General features: G+C 53.5%; 1 protein-coding gene across 2 annotated transcripts in view; it reads left to right on the top strand.

Moving 5' to 3' along the window:
* Positions 1-15,387, top strand: part of ADARB1 (adenosine deaminase RNA specific B1) — a 137,221-nt gene that overhangs the window by 56,933 nt on the left and 64,901 nt on the right. For both annotated transcript variants that reach the window (XM_026491663.4, XM_026491744.4), the window contains exon 2: positions 1,263-1,417. The gene's annotated coding sequence lies outside the window, so the exon portion shown is untranslated. The remainder of the gene's footprint in view (positions 1-1,262; positions 1,418-15,387) is intronic.

Raw genomic sequence — 15,387 nt, forward strand, 5'->3', positions numbered from 1 at the left:
TGCAGGAGGCTCTGGGTCCTGGTCTTCATTCTTTGTTAAGGGGTCTCACTGTCTCTCCTGCACACCCTCCAACCAGGGCAGGAGCTGCCGACAAGATTACTGATCAGGTGGGGGTGGCGTTGAGGAATGGGGGGGGGGCCACGGCAGCACCACTTCCTTCATTCTCCTCTTCTGGGTGTGGAATTAGGACCAGTGGGGCGCTAGTAGGATCAGTGCCTGTGTGCACAGACCTGTGTGCTTGGCCCAGAAGCCTCTGTGCTGGACAGGACAGCTGTGTGACCTGTAATCCCAGGCTAATAGGCCATTGTCGTCAGTCCTGGTTAGACCGGGTGACGGCAGCATAGGACATGAGGACCGTGTCTTAGACCTGTCCTCGCGGGCCTGCTGACACACATTACAGATGAACTGAAGCGAGTTACAGCTGAGAGATGTGGAGGGGCTTAGAGACTGGTCACTTCTAACCCCTGAGGACCCACAGCTGGGGCGGGTGGCCCCAAGGGTCATGGTGCCTGGACTGAGTCTGCACAGTCAGGGACCCCTCCATGTTCAGAGGTGCACCTGTCTACACTCATTGCCAGTCTTCTGGCCGCCCGCTCAGGGACCCACTCGTTCCTCCCCTGTAGATGCTAGCTAGCAGCTCTGCACTGGAGAAGTCCCACTCTAGACTTTGCCTTCACGTGGGTACTGGTTTGTTTTCTAAAAGAAAATGTTAACATTGCATATTTAGGTTTTGTCAGTATATAAGCACGCTGAAACACTCTCTTTAATGAGTTGTGAGTTGAAAACATTTTTATGCTGAGAGGAAGTGGCATGGAGATGTTCCACACAGTCTGCCTGCAGACACACGCATGGACTGTAGCTTCTAAGCCCGGGCGGAAAGGGCAGGAGGGGCCTGCATCCGCGCATTTCTGATGTCTGTCTGTACTCACGCACCCGTGTGCATGTGGCATTCTATCTTACTGAAGATGGTAGGTGCACAGGATTTCACTGGAGGCCCCATTCCTCAGCATGTGGGCTGGTGCATGTTTGCACTCCTGTGTTGGTGCGCAGAGATCCGACGGTGAGTGTGCGTGTGCACCTGCCTCTTGTGACCGTTGGGGTGAAGGTGTGACTCATTATTGTGTATCTGCTTTAGAAAAGCATAAGAGTACATTAAAAATGATTTACGCTTGTATTTAGAAAGAGGATTTTTAATTATTTATTATTAGAATTCACATCTGAAGTGTGAAAAGGCAAAGTAATTGGATCTTTCTGTTACACAGAGTGAAGTCTCTCCAGCTGGGCATGGCGAGCTTATGGAGCGACTGAAGGAGACGTGCTGAGTGCGCGCATGCCCTCGGGGTCGCTCAGCCCTGCCTGTACCCAGGGAAGCTCTACCCAGGGTCTGAGCGAACATCGACGCTAAACAAATCTAAAGGTAAGGTAAAAACCTGCAAAAATCTGCTAACATTTGACTGATTAAAAAATACCTTTTGCTTGATGTAAACTGTTTAGTTAAGGCTGTTTGCCTTTTCAAGTGTCTTATTAGTGACTTCCAGCATAGATTGTTGGTTACTGTTAATTCTCTCATAATCACATGGGCCCGGACATCTTGCAGGAGCCGCCACGGCTCCAGGTCGGTGCGCTGCTGCCCTCCAGCGGCTGTGTGTCCAAGTGCTGCCCCGGCCTCCCGTCTCCGCCGTGCGCAGTAGTGCCTCGCTCCAGGCGCTGAGCTAGGCTTGCTGTAAAGCATTTACTGTACGTTAGTTCCTTTGAGGTGATTAAAAGAAAATTTATTTAGTACTTAATTGTTTGGTGACTATTACATGATTCAGCGTCTGCTTTTGAGGGGAGTCGAGGCAAATTTAAAGTCCCGGTAAAGTTAGTACCGTATAAAATTAATTTATGGCCTGTGGAGTGACTAATTCAAGAAAGTTGAATTTTAAATATTCAAGGAAGTGTTGTCGTGGGGAAGAAGTATGAGGAAGTAGTCGGCAGAGGGCCGCTTGTGCTCATTCACCCGTTCTGGAGACGCTGACCCGTGCCCAGTGTCTTGGGCAGCCGTGGAAGGAGCAGGCGCGGAGCTCGCGGTGCGGGAGGGGATGCCCGCCATCTCCGGGGAGTTCAGGTGCGCCCACATCTGCTGGGCATTTCCAAGTCTGTACGTGTCAGGAACGTAAGGAGACAAGCTCCCGGGGAGACCTTTAAAGGAGGGTTTGCTCGATCTTTAACCAGTGCCCCCCACCCTCCTTCTGGCACAGGAGCCCTGAGAGTACGGAAAGGGTGAAATTAAGGTTATTTACGTTTGCCATGCCAGTGGGTGGGCTTTCCTGCCCCGGCCCTTCTGTTAGCCCGTTAGTGGTATGAAATCAGTGTCTCTGTAACTAGAGTGTATTCAAAGGTGGTGAGCGGTGCCGAGCCGGCTGAGCCTGTAAGAGACACTGTTCGTGTCGCTGGGTGCCGTGCAGTCCGTGACCACCTGTGCCTCGTGCCGTGGTGGTGAGCGGCTGCATTCACTGGGCCCTGTACACGAAATGGCAACCATTTTATCTCATGCAAGCATGCACTGGGGAAGTGGATTATTTATAGTCCTGTGTGGAAATAAATTGTCCTTAAAGGCGTACACACAACAATGAGCTCCAAAGCATGTGCGGGAAGGCGGAAGCAAAGTCCGAGCGGTTACAGAGGCAGCGACGCCGGGACCGCCCTCCTTCCACTGGCTCTCCCTCAGTAGGTGCTCTAGCCGCACGGTGGAGATTTTGTACTTCTCTCATAACATGAAAGCTAATCTTGACAACACATAGTCTGATGTATGATAACTTTCCTTTTTCAGGGTGGTTTGGAAAAGAAAAGTGAGCACGAAAGCTTTTGGCTTAAACGAGTCTTCGCTGGGGAGCGCCCTCACCGGTAGGCGCGCTCTGCCCTGCCGCTTGTCCAGAGCCCGTCGGGGCCTGGCGGTCCCGCCGCGTCCTGCTTCACATTTAGCTCCACGCAGGCTCACTGCTTTTGCCTTCCTTAAAGAGACGAAGCTGTTTCTTGTGGGTTTAAAATTTTAAAAAAGATTTTATGTATTTATTTATTTGACAGAGAGAGCGAGCACAAGCAGGCAGAGTGGGAGGGGGCAGAGGGAGAGGGAGACGCAGGCTCCCCGCTGAGCAAGGAGCCCGATGTGGGGCTCCATCCCAGGACCCCGAGATCATGACCTGAGCCGAAGCAGACGCTTCACCGACAGAGCCGCCCAGGTGCCCCTGTTTCTCGTGTCTTAACATGTGAGAATGTCTGCTGAGGTTGGGGCAGCTGGGGGTGCTCCTGAGGAACTCGCCCTCGTGAGAGCGGCTGGGGAGCCGTGACTCTCGTGTTTCTCGTTGCCACCACACCCAAACACTTTTTCTGTAGCAAATATTTATGAACTCCTCCATTGTATTCTGAATGAAATTCATAGAAGGCATTACTTTGTGTAATTATCACCGTGTAATTTTAAAAAGGAATATCGTGCCAAGTGCAGTAAAGGAGAAATTACAAATGCGTGATAAAGGCACCTCGAGTCGGTATGTGCGCAGTGCTCGGTACTCCAGCGCGCTGCTCACGGTGGAACCACCGAGGCGTGCACCTGTGCGTGCGGCCGGGCGTGCATGTGGCACCACTTCTGCGATGCTTACAGCCCGGGGGAGTTCTAAGAGAACCCGGTACGGTCTTCCCTGTCTTCACGTGGTAGTTACGTTTTTGGACAGTCAGGTGTGTGTTAAAAACATAGAGAAATGCCTCATGCTTACGTATAAGACAAAGTGGGCATCTGGGCTGGGTGACCATGAGCGGCCTTCCCCACCAAGTCAGTCCTTCAGTGCCGGAAGGTTCTTTGTTTCCGGGGCCGCCCTGCATGTCCCAGCAGTGCCCTGTGCCCGCAGGATGCCAGAAGCTCCCAGCACGGATGAGGAGCCCCCACAGGGATGCTGTTCCCTGGGAGCCTTGGTTGAGCAGAGCCAGTGGCAGCGGGAGGGGGCACAGCGTCGTGAGCCACTGGCATCGTGGAGGGCTGTCCTCCAGGGCTGTCCTGTGCCGTGTGTCCAGCTCAAGGCAGAAGCAGCAGTGGGCTCCCGGAGAGTGAGCGATGCAGGCGCCCAGCAGGGCTGGCTCGCGGTGCGAAAGTCACCTGGGCGGACGTGTCATACCAACGAGGACTGTTGAGTTCAAGGTTAAAGTTGCAGTGGCACTGAGTTCTGAATCTTTATATATCATGGCAAACACTTGACCTTTTTTTCCTTTGAAGTGGTTTATTGGTTGAAGGAAGCTATGGAGCACAGACGATGCTTTAGTTTATAAGCATTCCTGAAGGTTTCTGAAACAGAATTTGGCTGAGAATGAGAAGAGATTCTCTGTGTTTTTCTGGCATTAGTTCTCGTCACTGAGAAGGTGTCTTTGTGTGTCTGGCCTGATGCACTGGTTAGTTTGACAAGAGGTGTTAATGTCTTTGCGGCTCGGTTTTGTGAGATCACAGAGCCAGGGCAGCCGCCAAGGTCAGGGAAAGCGTCCTGCCTGCCGCTCCGTGGCAGCGGGGATGCTTGTCCGGCAGCCTGTGCCCTGGCGGACTTCACAGCTGCGCTTGCTCGTGTGCTCTTCCGTCGTGGAGCTGGGAAGCAGGGCTGAAGCGCCTTGTGTCGAGGCCTCGCTGGCCCTGGTGGCCCATGAGGAAGGTCACGTCCTGCCCTGCGAGGTGAGATGGAAGCGGATGCGCTTCCTGGAAGGTCTGTGCAGAATGAGCTGCGTCTTCAGAGCCGACCCTCCCGGTGTCGGCTGGCTTGCACAGCCGTGTTGTGCAGCTCTGTCCCGGTGAGAGGAGGGCGGGTCCCTCCAGAGCTGGCGCGCCACGTGCGGTCAGAGGGGGCGGGCGCCTCAGCACCAGGGTGGGCTCCTGGGCCCTGGAGGCTCCGTGATGGTGCGTGCCAGTCGGACAACATTTCCCGCTGGTGCTAAGGCACAGTCAGAGAGTGTGGGCTGGCGATGAGGAGACAGGGCTCCTGTGCACACGGCAGACGAAACGTTGAAAAGAATACCAAACACCATTCCACACAGAGAGGTGCCGAGGGCACCCCCGTCACTTCCCTGTGGGGTTGTGCGCCTCAGTGTATGCACGGTGATCTCAGGCTCACCGTCCTGGCGAGCCCGACTCGTGCCCCTGGTGGGACTGGACGGCTGTCTAGGGATGTTGGCTTTCGCTCAGAGGTGTGGGCCCCTGATTCTGTCCCTGGAGGTGGCCAGAGTTAAGGCACCTGTGGATTAGCGCTCTGTTGCTGCATAATGAATCAGCAGGAAGTTGGGTCGCCATTTCCAGGCATGGTCCCCGGGGTCCCCTGCTCAGGGCCTCACTGGCTGTGGTGTCCTCTGAGGTTTGGAGTCTCTTTTGCGAGATCACTGGCTGTTGGCAGAATTTGGTTCCTTGTGATTAAAGGGCTGGGGCCTCCAACCCTAGGGACCACCAGTTGTTCCGGCCAAGTGGTCCCCTCCACAACGTGCGGTTTGCCTCTTGCAGGCTGTGGGAGTGTCTCTTCGCCTCCTTATCACTGACGTCTTCTGTCCTTTCAGGGCTTACCTGATTAGGGTAGGTCCATCCAGGGCTCCACGTCAGCTGATCAGGGACCTTAATTTTGTCTCGTAAAATCCCTTCACCTTTGCTTTATATTGCAGTGTGTCCATCATGTTCATAGCTCCACCCCCTGTCAAGGGGAGGGGTTATACAGGGCGTAGACACCAGAGGGTGGGGTGCCAGTTCCACACAGACTGGGAAAAGAATTTGCTACACGGGTCCCTGACGGGGGGCAGGTCCCTGACGGGGGGCAGGTCCCTGATGGGGGCGTGTACCCCCCCAGGGGCATGTATCCCCAGCGGTGTGTACCTGATGGGGACGCGTAGTTGACAGAGGCCTGGCTTTGTTTCTGGAGTCTATAATACATGAAGATTCCCACGAGTCAGTAAGGACAAGACAGTGCAGTGGAATTAGGTGCAAAACGCTTGCACGGTTTTTTCACAAAAGGTGCAGTCCGCGTGGCTAATAAGCTTGTGAAAGGTGCTCATTCCTTCGGCAGACTCGGACTGCCTACCGGAGGCCAGAGCCCATCACCCTGTGATGGACTCGTGAAGGTGAGGAGTAAGTTGGCATCTTCGTCCGCAAGGCCCGCCTGGATGCCTGCAGGCAACATGCCAGAGAGCTGAGCTCCGGGCCCGCTGGCGGCAGCTGCGTACCCCGAAAGGCTGGGCAGAGGCCTCCCCTGGGCAGGTGGCCAGGTGGACCCTAAGTCCAGGCTCTGAAGTGAAGAAAGGCTTTTGCATCTTTCAGGAATTGTAAACCAAGCAAACAAAAGTGGGATATGCAACAGCTACTGTACGTGGGCACAGAGACCGAAATATCTGCCATCTGGCACTTTACAGAAATGTTTGCAGACTGCTGGAAGGGGTGAGCTTGCTGCACGGGGGCCCTGCCCGGGCTTCCTTGTCTGGGCTCCACTTCTGCCGGCCCTCATCAGCTCCAGGAAGACTGCACGATGACAGTGTCGTCAGACACAGTGCCTGGGCCAGGGTGCCCAGGAAGCCTTTGACCCCAGAGGGTGGGGCCACCTGTCGTCAGTGCCTCGCCGTGCCCACGGCGCCATGGCTTAGCTCGCAGAGAGCGCTCCTGACAGCGTGCCTGGGTCCTGCGACCCTAGGGCCATAAAAAGGCAAAGAAGTGCAGGTGACCTATAGGAAGCAGTGACTAGGGGAAAAGGCCAAATGGAACCAACTAGGAAAAGTGGCTCCTGAAGAGGCAAAAGGCTGGGACACAGAAGCTAGAGAAACCTAACTCACAGTGAGGCCATAGGGCAGTGGCCGAGACTGGAAGGGCTGTCTGGAGCCGACAGACTGCTGTCAGCCTTCACGTTTTGTTAGATGGGAAGAAGAATGTCATGCTGAGCATGACATGAGTCTGCTCGATCGGGTGAAGACGCAGGTGACATTGCAGATGACAGTGGGGGCATGAGTTAAGGGCCTCGGGTGACTTCCCCACTCCACTGCCATCCCCTCACATTCCACAGGGCTCCTGGCAGCAGGGTGCTCCCTGCCCTTCAAGACACCAGCCATTGTGGAGCTAGGTGGGAGCAGGACGGGGCTGAGGGACGTCTGCCCACACACAGCAGGCCATGCATGACAGCCTCGCCACTGTCCATCCTGCAGCTGCCCCTGGTACGGGCTGGTGCCGGGCAGGGGTGTAAAACCAGCCCACCCCAGCAACTGGTGGAGGGAGTGGGAGAGGCAGAGCTGCTGGGAGGTACAGGGCCCACAGGACTCTTGGGGGGACTCTGTGATGCCCCCTGCTGGTTCCTGCTCTGGCTCCTGCTCCCACACTGAGCACGTCTCCCAGGCTCCTGGTGTTCTGCATAAGGGGGCGCGCACCTCTCTCTCCTCTGCCCATGCTTGAGGCACAGAGGATCCCAGTCAGAGCTACAGGCAACCCAGTTTCAGGGGAAGCGATGTAGGAATGTGCGGATAGATGGAGTCAGTGTTTGCAGCAATGAGTCCCAGAGCTCTGGGGTTTGTTGGTCTAGGAGTTGTAGTTTCTGGAACTCAGAGCAATGTTAAAGACAGATCTGCATTGCACCCTGGACCCACCTCGCGTAGCCCACAGACACGTACGGGCAGATGCTGCCCAAGGCCCTGGGGTGACAGTGGGACAGGCTAGATGGCCCCTGTGGAGCTGACGCCGGGTGGGAGCAGACGGTGTTGGGGAGGGACACCCAAGAGAGGGGTGGCGGCCTCTCCAAGGGGGTGGCATCTGAGTGCGGAGCCAGCGGGGGGCCAACCACCACAGTGAGGCATGGCCCTCCCCTGGCTTCTTTTCTCCAGACCCCTCGGCCGCAGCAGGCCTGCAAGCACGGGCGAGGCTGGACACCCGCCGGGGATGCGGAAGCTACTACGTGCGGTGGGGAAGGGGTCGCGATTTTGGATTGTTTTCCATCCAAAAAATGGAAAAATCTGAGTAAAACTTGGTTTAAACAGTATCAAGTTTGAAAAATTTCTAAAAAGCGGTTGTATTCCCAGTTTTTGTGTGCTGTAGATTTAAGCTTCCAAACGGACAAACGAATACATCATCCACCACAGAAGTATGGCTTGGGATGATGGCCGTTCAGTTGCCTGTACGTTGTTGGGTGGGAAACCACAGATCTCTGTAGTGGTTCGAAGTGGTTGGCAGTTCTCTTCTCGCTGTTGTGTGCTCGGGGCGTGACCGGTAGGAAACCGTGGACCCAGGTACTTAGCAGTGATACACACGTGAGAGAGCACGGCGGGGATGCATTTGCAGATGCAGGGAAGTCTGGAACTCTCCGTGATTTCCTTCTGTTTTCTGCGAAGGCTTTTCCCAGGGCGGGACTTGTAGAGACCCAGCACCTGTGGGCGGCTGCCGCTCTGTACAGAGGGAGGACGAGCTGATGGGCTCTGGGCCCCTTGCCAGACCCGCTCCCATCCAGAGCTTCTGGCAGGTGCCGGGCGCCCCCAGTGCAGCTGTGCGCAGGAAGCGGGGGCTCCGCGGGCCTCCCTCCTTGTTCTGGGATCTGGGGGCTGGAGCACGGGTGTGCTGTCACAGGGGAGGACGGAGGGCAGCTTCCCTCCTGGGCGCCTCGAGGAGGGGGCCGGGCTGCTTTGAAGGGCCTGGGAGGGGGCCTGGAGCCTAGTGGACACTGGCGTCTGCTGCTGCGGTGACAGAAGTGGGGGCAAGAGGGAGGTGGCCTGTTGTCCATGTGGGGCGAGCTTCGTGGGGTGGGCTGGAGCTGACTCTGGAAAGGTACCGTGCTGTCTTCAGGGGCCGGTGAGCACGGGGCAGGAGCTCTGCTGAGCAGGGGTGCAGCAGGGGGCGACTCCAGCAGCCCGGTGGTGTGGTCATGCCAAGGGTCTGTGACTGGGGGAGGGGGCGTGGTGGGGGGGAGGAGAGGGGTGGGAGAAGGTAGGAGTGTGGAGGGACTGAGCAGGGCCTGGGTGGACGCCTGTCCAGCAGGGGCGAGGCCAGACCTGTGTTTTATTTCAGTTTTGATCCAAGTGGTGCCTTTATAGGCAGGTCACCTGATTTAGGCTTTTGATGAAAATCAGTTGTCCACAGTCTTCCCCTTCCTCTGAGGCAGCACTGATGGTTTTAGAAGTGGTAGGTATTTGTATTTCTGGGTTGGTCATGACAGGGACACCGTGCAAGGAGCGTCCCCAGGGGAGGGCCTGCCCCATACAAGCAGCCGTGCTCAGGCAGACAGGGCTGGAATGAGGCCCTAGCTGTCTGGGCCCAGCTCTGCTCGGCGTGTGGCCTGTCACGCATGAGCTCACCCACTGTCAGGGCCTGTGATGGAGACACTGCGACAAAGGGTGCATGTATGCCATCTCTCGAGGAGGTTTCCGGAAGCTTCCACACGACACTTCTGTGTTCATCCCAGTGGACACGACCTCATTCGCATGACCACGACCAGTCACAAGGGGGCTGGGCATGTCGTTCTCGGCGGCTGGGTGCGCTGCCTCACAGAGGAAGGGAGGAGTGGCTGTTGGGGTGAAGATGGCAGTCCCTGCCGTACTTTAGTCTCTAAGGAATAGCTTTGCTGGTTTGTGATTTATGTATTTTAGACACGATCTGTTGTGTTCAGTTCAGGATAGCAGCAGCTTGAGCTTACTCCACACTTGTCTGGCCTTTCCTTCTTGTGTTGTTTAGGAGTGCTCTTGGCCGAAAGTCCCAGAACACATGACCTACAGTGTCTTCACCTAGTGGGGATTTCTTCATTTATTTCATAGGAAGGAATGCAAAGGTGGGTTTTTGCTAGAGTTGGTTGAGAGCTCATCCAGGTCAGAAATCTGGGTCTGTCTCAGCGGTTCTAATCTTTCCCTCATGGTTGCAGTGTGGTTGCTGCAGTCCGAGCCATCACATCTGTATTCAAGGCAGGAATAACTGGGAAGGGTCAGGCAGTGCAGCCCATGTCCGTCATTTTAATTATGGCATTCCAGAAACCTCCATCACACTTTTATTTACGTCTCATTGACAGCTCCGGCTATCTCCCAGCACCCTGCCCTGCCCTTCACCCCCTCCTCACTCTCTCTGCTCAGTTTCTGGCAGATTTGGTTCTCTCCCTCTTTCCTTCTCTTACAGAATCAAATTTTCTGTTCTGTAACCAGGGGTCAGTCGGTTTCAAATTCACAAGTGGTGTTTATATAATTATGATGAGTAAATATTGTTCATTACGGAACCAGGTAAAATGTGTACGATCTTACTTCCTTCTCCGCCGTCCCCGTGCCCTCACTGCCGTGTGCACTCAGGAAGATGTTAAAATGACTCCTCTTTTAGCTCGCTCTACTCACAGTGGAACGCCATGCCACACTTTAACTTACTTTATAATTGGATTGTGCCTTTTCTGTCCCCGGTTTCCTTTTCCTGACGTTCACATTGCCTGGGCCGGTGGAGCCGAGCGGGGAGCAGTGTGGCCCTTCCCGAGGCAGCTGTGTCCTCGGGCACCGTGCTCGGCCTCCCCGCCCAGCCTCCTCGTCTGGGCGGCAGGGGTGGCCGCGGTGGCCACGGGGACTAACGGGCTAGTCTGGGCGTGGCTGTTTTCTTGTTGGGAGAGGAACTGCACGCTTTGCTGTCAGTCTTGTCCGGCTCGTTCCTTCTGTTGGTTGGAATATATTCATTCCTTCTTCCTGAAATCTGTGTATTTTCTATTTTATCTCAAGTTGAGACTGTGACTTTTGTGATGTACAGCTGGATTTACTGAGGTGTGATTTACATACAATAAAAGTCACCTCTTTTCAGTGCTCGGTTTGGTATGTTCTGACCAGTGTGTACGGTTAACACAGCCCCCACTGCAGTCAAGACATGGAGGCTCCCCCCCCCCCATCCTTCTTGGCCCCAGCACGGAGGTCTAATGTTGGCCTCCTGGGACATTGTTTCCGTGTCCGCTGGCGCCGGGCCCCTTGAGCGGGTGACTCAACACTAGGTGGTGCTGTGGGACCGCGGCAGGAATTCAGCCGCAGCTGCTGAGCCAGAACTTCGTTTTCTTGCCAGGAGTCCAGTTTTCCATGCATTTCCTCTGTGAACCCAGATGCCGGTTTCCTTCAGAGAAGTTTCTGTTTACTGGCTTTATTTGAACCATTGTAAAGAATCCATGCGGTAGGGGTATGGAACATTTATAACTGATTTGGTTCAGCGAGTGATATGATTTGTAAATTAAATTTTATTCATTTATAAATTTAGCAATAATTAAGTGAGTCTGTGGAGAGGCTTTTACTGTTTGTGGAATTGGAGATCAGATTTCATACATCGGTTCCCAGTGTTTGAAAAATTACTACTTTGCCTATACACTTGATGTGCAATATAATTTTATGATTCTACTATTTTAGAAGAGTTAAGATAAAATGCAAAAAAAAAAAAAAATAGCCTGTACCATCAAGTTTCTGAATGTGTGGTGTTCAACAAAATCCAACGGGGTAACTTTGAAGGTCTGATTGGCTCTCTCCGGTGACCCCTGAACCCGGCCGCCAGCCGCGTAGCGGGCAGAAAGGAGCTCCACAGAGCTGCACTGATGAGAGGCTTTCGTGGGCAGAAGGGAGCAGGACAAGGATGCTATCCCAGAAAAACGGGGGTTAGTTGGCCAAGGTCACTCCTTCAAGGGACCGCGGGGTCTGCAAGACAGATGACCTCGCTCGTGCCGACCAGGTGACTCCTGATGGAGGCCGAGCTCCCGTTTCTGGGAGAGGCCGTCGATGTAATTAGGTTAAGTCTCAGTTTGGTGACCTGGGGCTCATGCTAACCGAGTCCATTTTGGGGCCTGTTGTCTTGTTTTTAATAGTGCTGACAGATTGCCAATTTTAGGAAGATAATAAGTTAGCCAAAGTTTGTGTTTGTGTGTTTGATCTTTGGCGAAGAGTTGCCATCATGCACTAAAGGAGTAATGTCGATATTTAAGTTTTAGAATCTCCCTTCTGTGAACCCTTGTCTTGCATCTGCTCGACATTTTCTGGCCAAGTTCAGCCCGTTCCCACTCTGATGCCCTGTCCTTCCACACCTGCTTGGTCCTCTCTGACTTCGCAGCTGTGGGGACAGGATCCTGGGGGGCCAGCCTGGCCAGACAGCTGCTAGCATCTGCTGTGTCATCCAGGGGTGAAAAGTCCTGGCTCAGGTTCTGCCCACGCGGCACAGAATTCTGGAATTCTAGACTGAAGGGAGGCTTCCCCTCTGGACAGGGGGTTGGGGGACACTGCCACAGAAACCCCCCCTTAGTGTTGACCCAGGGGGCACCCAGCTCTCCAGGCCCAGGGCGATGGGCCCCCTGCCTGCCCACCATGGGCCTCTGGTGAATTGGAGGTGGGAGAGAGTCCTCAAGAGCCATGTGCACCCGGGTCTGTACAGACAGGACATGGGGCCTGTGGACCGCCTGCACCAGGACCCTGGACTTAGTAGCGGAGGTGCTGACGACACACCTCAGGGTCTCATAAGACCCCCACCCCTACCCGTTAGAGTTGAACAGCATCTTGATGGAAACTCAACTTAGAGGTCACACTGTCCTTTTCCTAGAACTTGGAAATACTCCATCACTGCCCTTTGGCGTGACTTTATCTCCTCAGTAATTAGATTGTGTTGGTCTAGATTCCCTTAGAATTCTTCATGGATTTCAGGAGTATTGCTGAGAAAATGTGTTTTCTTTGTTTTTTATCACCTTTTCCATGCAGCTGGGTGTCTGTCCAGTGGCTGATTGGGATCTTTATTCCTGGGACGTTTTCTTCCATCATAACGAGTATTTTCCTGGTTTGCTGCTCTGGTCTTTGGGCCCAGAGATCGTGTGCCTTTGGCTCTGCGCTCCGTGGGTCCGGGCCGTCATGTCTCTAATCCCCTTGTAACTTTCCGTCTCCATTTGCTCTTGTTTGCATTTCAGCCTGGCCGAATGCGTGTGTCCACATTGTACATTCCTTGTCCACGCTCATGTTTATGCTGCGTCTTTCATCTACACATACCCACGTTAAAGACAGCCCGACGCCATTTATAAATGCACGAAGTTGGCCAGAGGTTTTCCGTTCCAGATTGAGTAAAGTCACTTTTTCTTCTTTGAAGGACTAACCAGTTTTACTTTATATTTGAAAAGAGTTGTGTTTTACATTGTTTTTTAATATTTGGTAATAATAAGCATTATTTTTAAACGGTGCTTCAAAAACTCATCTTTAAAGAAATATTTATTTAAACCACGCTATCAGTTGCACACCCCAGTTTAGTTTCAAATTTATGTTCAGACTTGATCCTAGCATTTCTTTCAAACTTTTCTTCGGTATGTAGTGCGAGTTCAGAGCTCTCCCTGGAGGCCCTGGGCCTACTGGGCTTGAGTTCCCTATCGCCAGCATCCATCCACGCGTCACCTGGGCCATCCACGGGCCACCATCTCTGGCTGCTTCCTTAGCTTTAGGTTGCTTTAGGCTTTTGGAGCTAATTTTAGGGCCTTCAATTTAAGTGCCTTTTTTTTCCCTCTGCCAAATCCAGCATCTGCTATACTTACTTGAGAAATGTAGGTTCGATTTTAATTTAAAATTCCTTGATAGAGTTACCTTAAAAGAAAATGGAAAAGCTTAATTGAATTTATGATCTTAATTGAGTGGAGGAATTTTGCAAGTAGACATAAACTATACTTATACCCATCTGTTTGAACCCATTTTCATATAGGAAATAGAGATGTGTTAATTTAAAGAAATATGTATGTGTTGTTTTGACTGACAATTGTGAGGAATCGTAACATATAAAGAAGTAAAATCAAGCGGTCATGTTTTTGCTTTTACTGGGCAGCACTGTAGAGGAGTGAAGAGCTAGGGCCCCAAGTTCCAAGTGTCCTGGATTCTGAACTGCGTTCTGCCGCGTTCCCCAGCACGTGACCTTGGATGAGCTGCTCTGCCCCTGCGGCTGGAGGGCTCCTTTTTATAAAGCGGTGGTGCTGATGATATGATAGCAGCTAGAGCCCAGGTGGGCACCATGTCCTGCACGCTGTCTTCACTTGATCCCCCCAGTGAGCCGGGAGTATGTGCTGTCACTGACTTCTGTGTTGTACTGAGGAATCTGAGGAACCATGAGGGTAAGAACTTGCCCAAGGTTCCCTGACTAGCAGGAGGTAGGGTGGGCCTTTGACCAGAGAGACATGCTTTGGGCTTTGTGCTCGTTACCACTATGCTATAATCATGGCCACACTGTACAGTTGTATGGGTTGTACACTGCACAACTCCACTCACAAAGACTTGAGTGATGTCCTTGATGGTTGTAAAACAAATGGTGGCTATTTCCAGGCTGCCTCTTGTGCAGTCATTTCAGAGGCTGACATTTGGTGAAGTGTAAATGAGCTGGTCCATGTGTGGTGTCTGGCAGGTGACAGTTGCTTGGTGAGCTCATCCTCCACGCTCTGCCTTAGTGGCTGCTCCCTCACAAGCTCCCTGCCCATCCTTCCCGTCCCATAATTTGCCAGCAGCGGTGCCCTTCCTGGCTCAGTCCTGGTGTGTCCTGGGCTCTATCTGTACTGGTGACTTGGCGTCTCACCCACGTACACCTCTGTCAGTCTCGGACCCTGGGGCTGCCCAGCATCTCCTCCTGGGCATCTGTGATGTCTCTGACTTCAGACGGCAAACCAGACCTCTGGTTCCTGACCCCACCTGCAGTCTTCCCATCTCTCCAGGCTCTCAGGGCACAGGCCATGGACATCCAGTGTCTTCTGTCCCCTCCTGGGCCCTCTATCTGCTGTCCCTCAGCATGCATCCAGCATGCATTCTTGCATCTGCCATCACGTGCCCTGAGCCATCGGCTGTGCCTGCGCCAGTCTCCTGACCGGGCCCCCTTGCATCAGCCCTTGCCCCACATCTGCTCTTCGCCAGCTCTTCACCTCTGGCTAGAGGCCAGGACCAGGCCAAAACTCCCGGGCAGAGGGACTGCCAGGTCCTTGCACGAGCCCAGAGGCCCTGGCTCTGGGTCTCCTGGTTTTCACCTCTGCCAGCCCGGCCTCCTGGCTCTTCCTGCCACATAGTCGTTACCTGTGTTTCTCAGACACTCTGTTCCATCAGATCTTCATGTGTGTGCTTCACTGCCGTCTTCCTCGAGACTAGAAAGCATGCCCACTGCTGCCCTCCTGCCCTGTCACCTTCCGGGGTAACACCTACCCTCCTCTGACATACAAGGCCATTCGGTGGCTTATGGTGCCCCTTGTTGCCTGTCTCTCTTGCCCTCCATAGAGCAGAAGCTCCTTTTGTTCCCTGGTGTATCCCCAGCACCTGGCTCAGACCTGGCCCTTACTTAGCAGGTGCTCACTACTAGTTGAATGAGCGAATGAATGAATATTTGCTGCTTTTCTTATTAATAGATAATTCTGAGACACTTGAATATTAAGTAGTGCTACAATTTCC

This window comes from Ursus arctos, unplaced genomic scaffold, assembly GCF_023065955.2.
Source record: "Ursus arctos isolate Adak ecotype North America unplaced genomic scaffold, UrsArc2.0 scaffold_4, whole genome shotgun sequence".
NCBI lineage: Eukaryota > Metazoa > Chordata > Mammalia > Carnivora > Ursidae > Ursus > Ursus arctos.